We start from the raw sequence: 7542 nt of genomic DNA on the forward strand, positions 1-7542 counted from the left end.
AGATATCTCACCTTTCTCTGTGATCCAGTTGGTTTTGGGTAAGACCAAAATATAACTCCTTTTTCACTATGCATATTGTCATTGCAGTCTCTAGGCAGGAACATAATTACTCTTCCTAGTGCTTGACGCATGTTTAAAACGCTAGATGGCGCTTTAGAACATGTAAATGAGCATGAAATCATGATTACCAAGGAGATTACTGTCAAGATGTACAGTGAAAAAGGAGTTATATTTTGGTCTGTTCTCACCCAAAACCAAATGGATAGCTTCAGAAGACATTTATTAAATCACTGAAGTCTTATGGATTACTTTTATGTTGACTTTATCTCCTTTTTGGTGCTTCAAAGGTCTGATCACCATTTATTGTATGGACCTACAGAGCTGAGATATTCTTCTAAAAATCTTTGTTTGTGTTCAGCAGAAGAAAGTCAAACACATCTTAAATGGCATTTGGGTGAATAATGATGAGAGAATTTTCATTTTTAGGTGAACTATTCCTTTAACAATGTAATGCATTTTTACACTGGTGGCATAGGTGTGGTGGTGGCGTAGTGGGCTAAAGCACATAACTGTTAATCAGAAGGTTGCTGGTTCGATCCCCACGGCCACCACCATTGTGTCCTTGAGCAAGGCACTTAATTCCAGGTTGCTCCGGGGGGATTGTCCGTGTAATAAGTGGACTGTAAGTCGCTTTGGATAAAAGCGTCTGCCAAATGCATAAATGTAAATGTAATGTAAATTTACTCACCCTCATGCCTCTCCAAACCCATAATACTTCTATGGGACACAAAATGAGATTATTAGGATTATTTTAGGCAGTCTGACAACCTAAGTCTACATATAGTTTGATTGCTGACTGCCATTTTTATACTATGTTGTTCATAACAGTTTTCAGTTGAGGGCGCTATAGAGCGAAACAGAACCCGCCTACTTTTTCAGTATTTTCCAAATTCATTTCTTTTTATAAAATCCTTAATAAAAAAGTTGTAAGTCATGAACAGCTCCGAGGTGAATCACAACATCACAAACTTTGTTTTGAGACAAAAACGTTTTTTATAATTGGACATAAAGATGAAGGCACAGACTACAATCCCATTAAGCATTGCAAATTATGTCATTGAATAAAAAACAACGGGAATATATAAAACTACAGATTTTAGGTTGTTGAATAGAAGTAAAGAAACAATAAATTTAAAGTTTATTACAAAATATTCAGATATGTACCAACAGATAAGTAGTTTAAGGGTGAAGCGAGACCGGCTCGATTACATCATTCACAGTGCATCATGGGAGTTGGCAGTTGCTCCGAGGCACATTTCGTGGGTTTTGTTGGCTGCGGTTCTCTGACTGGTGGATTGTTCTCTGCTCTACCATGGGTTATGTAGTTGTTTACCATGAATTCCGCTATCGAACACAATTTTTAAACAATGAATATGAAATAACGCAGACGGATGGCTTCAACGGAAGCATATATACCATGGATGAACAACCTTGTAGCTCAATGTAGGTCTGTCTTTAAAGGTTTTTAAGTTATCATTGAAAATCAATTAGTCTATGGGACAAATGAATGGGATTTTAACTTCTGTTGCTGAACCAGACTGTTGCACTTTATTTTGCTGCTGTTGTTTTTAACAACCGCTTCTGCTCAGTGTTGGTCTTAATAAAGCTCAGTTGGTATCTTTAGTGTGTGGGTTTTGGAAAGATGGGGCATGACTAATCCAACAACAAAAGCTTGTGGTAAATCGCTTACAGCACATTTAAGGAATTCTGCTGATTCCTCTAGAACGATGGAAGTCCTCTATCTATTCTAGAGAGATTTACAAATGTTTTATTTTTTTGCTCCCTACCCTTACTAAAACTGTTTTTGATGCCCCCTTTGTGTCGATGGTAGACTTGCACTCTACAAAGTCCTCAGGAGGGAGTTAGAGATAAAGTGAACAAGTGTAACTGGTTATGAGAAGACATTTGTGGACCATTTCTGCTGTCTGGGCACTGTTGTTTCAAATAATTTGTTATCCTGTGGCAAATAAAATATTTTCACAGACTCTTCCCAGAACTACTTGTTTTACTTCTTTACTACTTGCTTTTAAACAGAAGAATTAACTGTGTTCTATGGATCTTTTGACAACTCTGGGAGCAAAAGAGTACATTTTAAATGCCTTTCCATGAAATTGAATGTACAGCACTGTTTTCCTCTCTTGTTAAGATGACTTTCTAGTCAGGTTTGTCAAGTGAATGTCTTTCTTCAGATGAAAATATATATATGACATTTAGTTATATAAAATATTTTGTGCTCAAGACTTTTAGAACTAGAATTTCAGACCTGGAGTTTTTGAACTGTTTTTGAACTTTCCATTGTCCCTTATCCTTTATTGGACACTATTATAAAACTGGCATCAACTAGCAACAGATGGAGCTATCAATCAAGGGTAACTGTTTTTTTTTTTTTTTCAATTACATTTTTATTGATTAATAAATAAATAAATAAATAAATATACATATATATATATATATATATATATATATATATATATATATATATATATATATATATATAAACACAACATATATACACTGAATCAACATTTAACAATTTAACAATTCCTTCTCACACACACACACACACACACACACACACACACAAACATAATAATCACATATAATAAAAAAAAAAATCTCTCTCCCCAACCCCTCCCCAAGAGTCCCCCCAAAATACCAAGTATTTACTCCACTTCCTGTCGAACAAATTCTGAACCCCCAGCCTTCTGCTTGACATTCCTTCATAAGCAGCCACTCTCCCCATCTCCACACACCACTCTGGAAATGAGGGTGCCCTATCTGAATTCCATCCCCTTAAAATAATTTGCCTGCCCATCATAATTCTGTCCAGAACCCAGTTTTTTATGTGTTTATCCCCAAAATTTAAGACCGCCCCATCACACAAAATACAAAGTCTGGGGCAGAGTGAAATTCATGTGTCTAAAACAACACACAAAAAACTCTTAACAAATCTTAACAAACCCCCAAAAAGCATGGGTTATGTCTCCTTCTTCTGACTGGCATCACCAGCAGGTGGGTGAGTCTTTAAGACCAAGCCTATACAATCTAGGGGGTCCAATAAAATCTATGGAAACTCTCCAATTGCATTAGGCAAATCCTTGCATCTCTAGATGCAGATTTGAAATTTATTTAGAATCCTAGCCAACACTCCCTCCTCTAATACCAAATTGAAACGTTTCTCCCATAATCTCTTGAGAGAAGTTGAAGCTCTGTCCCCCAGACTCTGAATTAGCAGGGAGTAATACACTGATGCCTCGTGACCTTTTCCAAAAGCAGTAATCACCTCTCCCAGAGTATCTGCCACTTTAGGGGTGCGTGTGCCACTCCCAAAAACAATACAGAGCAGGTGGCGCAGCTGTAAATACCTATAGAACTGAGATCTGGGAATCCCAAAATGTTGAACCAAATTTTCAAAAGATCTCAGCACTCCACTCTCATACAGGTCACCGAGTGTAGTAACCCCCCTCACAATCCACTCTGACCTCCAGAAAGGGGACTTATTAATACATCATTTAGGGTTCAGCCATCTGCTTGAGGCGACATTTAAATAAATGTCAGACTTAAACACATTTGTCCATACCATGTGCAAATGCGAGATAACGGGTTGTAATTTAACTTTTCTGACTAGTTTGATAGAAAGGCTTTGCAATAGTAAAATAGGGGCAAGAACTTCTTGTTCAATACAAAACCAGTGAGGGGCTCTCTCAGGTGGAAGCGCCAATGGGCCAAATGTCTGAGCCCGAATGCATAATAATAAAACATAATCTTGGGTAGGCCTAGCCCACCTTTGTCAATCGGTCTATGTATCTTATTAAAATGTAATCTAGGACGCTTACCATTTCAAATGAAGGACTTTGCTATGCTATCAAATTGCTTGAAGTGGGGGACATCTATTGGGAGAGATTGTAGCAGGTAGCAGTGTGAAGTCCCATGCTGCTTCAAACGCTCAGTTATTATCCCTGTCCCTAAGAAACCTAAAATCACAGGACTTAATGACTACAGACCTGTCACCCTGACATCTGTGGTCATGAAGTCATTTGAGAGACTGGTGTTGGCCCACCTGAAGGACATCACTGGACCCTTTCTGGACCCCTTCTGGACCCCCTTCAATTTGCTTATCGAGCAAACAGGTCTGTGGATGATGCAGGCAACATGGGTTTGCATCACGTCCTGCAACATCTGGACAGACCGGGGAAATACGTAAGGATCCTTTTTGTGGACTTCAGCTCGGATTTCAACACAATCATCCCAGATATACTCCGTACTAAGTTAAACCAACTCCCTGTTCCCACCTCTACCTGTCAGTGGATTACCAGCTTTCTGACGGACAGGCAGCAGCTTGTGAGGCAGGGAAAATTCACTTCCACCACCTGTACCATCAGCACTGTTGCCCCCCCAGGGATGTGTGCTCTCCCCACTACTCTTCTTCCTCTACACCAATGACTGTACCACCAAGGACCCCTCTGTCAAGCTCCTGAAGTTTGCAGACAACACCACTGTCATCGGCCTCATCCGAGATGATGATGAGTCAGGTTGAAGGCTGGCTGTCTGGTGCAGTCAAAACAACCTGGAGCTGAACACGCTCAAAATGGTGGAGATGATTGTGGACTTTAGGAGGAACACCCCAACATTGTCCCCCCTCACCATTCTAAAAAGCACTGTGGCAGCAGTGGAGTCATTCAGGTTCCTGGGCACTACCATCTCACAGGACCTGAAGTGGGAGATACACATCGACTCCATTGTGAAAAAGGCTCAGCAGAGGTTGTACTTCCTTCGCCAGCTGTTCTACTCAGCTGTCATTGAGTCTGTCCTCTGCTCTTCAATAACTGTCTGGTTTGGTGCAGCTACGAAATCAGACATCAGAAGACTACAAAGGACAGTTCGGTCTGCTGAGAGGATTATCGGTTGCCCCCTGCCCCCCCTTCAAGATCTATACACTTCCAGAGTGAGGAAAAAGGCTGTAAAAATCACTCTGGACCCCACTCACTCTGCCCACTACCTTTTTGAACTGTTGCCTTCTGGCCGGCGCTTCAGAGCTCTGAACATCAGAACCGTCAGACACAGGAACAGTTTTTTCCCTCAGGCCATCCATCTAATGAACAATTAAATTGCCCCATTGAGCAATAATTATGTGCAATACACAGTTTAATTCTATTTATATTATCCAACATATCCACTTCTGCCATTACTTACATTGCTCTGTACATAATATAGTTTTTTTGTTCTTTATATAACAGATTGTAATAGATTTTCACTACGTGTGTGTATGTGGGTATGCATGAAGGTGAGTGTATGTACGTATATTTATTTATTTTGTATTCTTTTTTGTTTTTAATTACCTATGTCTTGCTGCTGTTTTTGGTATTGTTTGTATTGTTGTACACTGGAAGCTCCTGTCACCAAGACAAATTCCTTGTATGTGTAGGCATACTTGGCATATATTTAGTAGGTTCAGAGATGAATAATAGAATTTCATCTGCGTAAAGCAAACGTTTATGTGCCACACCTCCCGCCACCACCCCTGGAAAGTCATACTCCTTTCTTACCGGGTGTCTATTAGTAACTTGATCCATCCAATAAAAATATTCCCAAACCTGTATATTTCCAAAATCTTAAAAAGATAATCCCATTCTACCATATCAAGTGGCTATTCGGTGTCAAGTGAGGTGCAGCACTCTGAGTCTGATCATTCGCCACTGACCACGATTTTGATGAAATGCCTAATGTTATCAGAAAAGCTGGGGCCCCGAATAAACCCCACTTGAACTGTATGTGTAAGAGTTGTTATAACTTTACTTCATCGGTTAGTCAGAATTTTTGACAATATTTTTACATCTAGCTGGATCATGGAAATTGGACGGTAAGTCAATGGCTCTTTTTCCTTTTTAATAATCAGACTGCTCCGGGCTTGTGTCATGGTTGGCGGATGCTTTCCATTCTTTAACGATTCCGTATAAATATCTAACAAAAGTGGAGCAAACACTGCAGCATAAGATCTAAAAAATTCAGTCGTAAAACCATCTGGCCCCGGAGACTCACCTGTAGGCAAAGCCTTAATTTCATCGCCGAGCTCCTCCAAGATTATCTCAGAATCAAGAGACTTTTATTGCTCATTCGTCAGTTTAGTGAGGTCTAATGGTTCTGCAAAATGTCTAAAATCTATATCTGCATTTCAATCGGGTTAATTCTCTGAGGCCATTAGATGACATTTGGTGCTTAAGCTCTGCCTCTGCACTTTTAATATTCCCTTCCAACTCCACAAGTTCTCGTGCTTTGTATTTTTGATGAATGAGACACACTGTATGATCCGGCCCCTAAGAACCGCCTTAAGTGCCTCCCAAGCCACACCCACAGTGGATAATTAGGACCAGCTGCTCTCCATATAAACACTGATTTCAGCCTTTAACATTTGTTGAAAATCAGGAGTTTGCAAAAGGGATACATTAAAGCGGCAACTATATGATTTCTTTTTCTCTATATGTGACAACATCCCTAAACTCACCACGGCATGATCTGAGACTAAGATGTTTCCAATTGAACAATTAACAACAGATAAAATGAGGGACTTATATATAAAATGTATTCTAGAATAAATCTTATGTACTGATGAAAACATTTTATAGTCCCTACCAGATGGGTTCAAAAGTCTCCAAAAATCTGTAAGACCAAGATGAAAGATAATGCTTGCTGAGGACATGTAAATAAGTTGCAGCCATCCTTAGTATCTATTCTCAGTTTTGCCGGGAACATCAGTGCAAAAGCGATCTTCCGTTGATGTAAGAGTTTCTTGCATTCCTTGTTTCGATAACGTTACTCTCTTGTCGAATACGCAAAGTCTCGGAACAAGAAAATGCTGTTAATTACAAGAAAGCTTACCTTTGCCTCGTGCAACCTGAGATCTCGGATGATCTCAGAAATTTGGCCAGAACTGACAGGGCCTGTCTCCCTCTGTGGATCTGCGAGCCGGGACCATGTGAGATCTCTCAATTTAAGCTAATGTCCTGTTATGTCGAGCAGACTCTGGAAGAGCTTGTCTAGGAATTTCACCATATCTCTGCCTTTTTCATGCTCAGGAATTCCAACAATTCGTACATTGTTTCGCAGATTACGATTCTTTAAATCCTCCAGTTTTTCCCAAATGCGTTCCAAGTCTATCTTGGTCGCTAGCGGATTAGTAGCTAATTCCCTCTTCGATGACTTCAGATAATCGATCCATCTCTCGATGTCCCCGATTCTTGAAAGCAACTCAGAGAATTTAGTTTCCATCTCAGTAATCGATCAGCATTTTACAGCAAGATCCTCTTAGTCAGCAACAACTTTCGTCAGCATCACCGACATGTTGGACAGCTGCTGCTAGATTCCTGCCGCCGCACCGTCCAAACTGATTCCCTGGTCTTTGGGCCTATCTGAGGTATCAGCTTTTGCCATTTTGACTTCAAAGTACCAAATGTCACCAGTTTATGACATAAAAATAATTAAAAA

This window comes from Xyrauchen texanus, chromosome 3, assembly GCF_025860055.1.
Source record: "Xyrauchen texanus isolate HMW12.3.18 chromosome 3, RBS_HiC_50CHRs, whole genome shotgun sequence".
NCBI lineage: Eukaryota > Metazoa > Chordata > Actinopteri > Cypriniformes > Catostomidae > Xyrauchen > Xyrauchen texanus.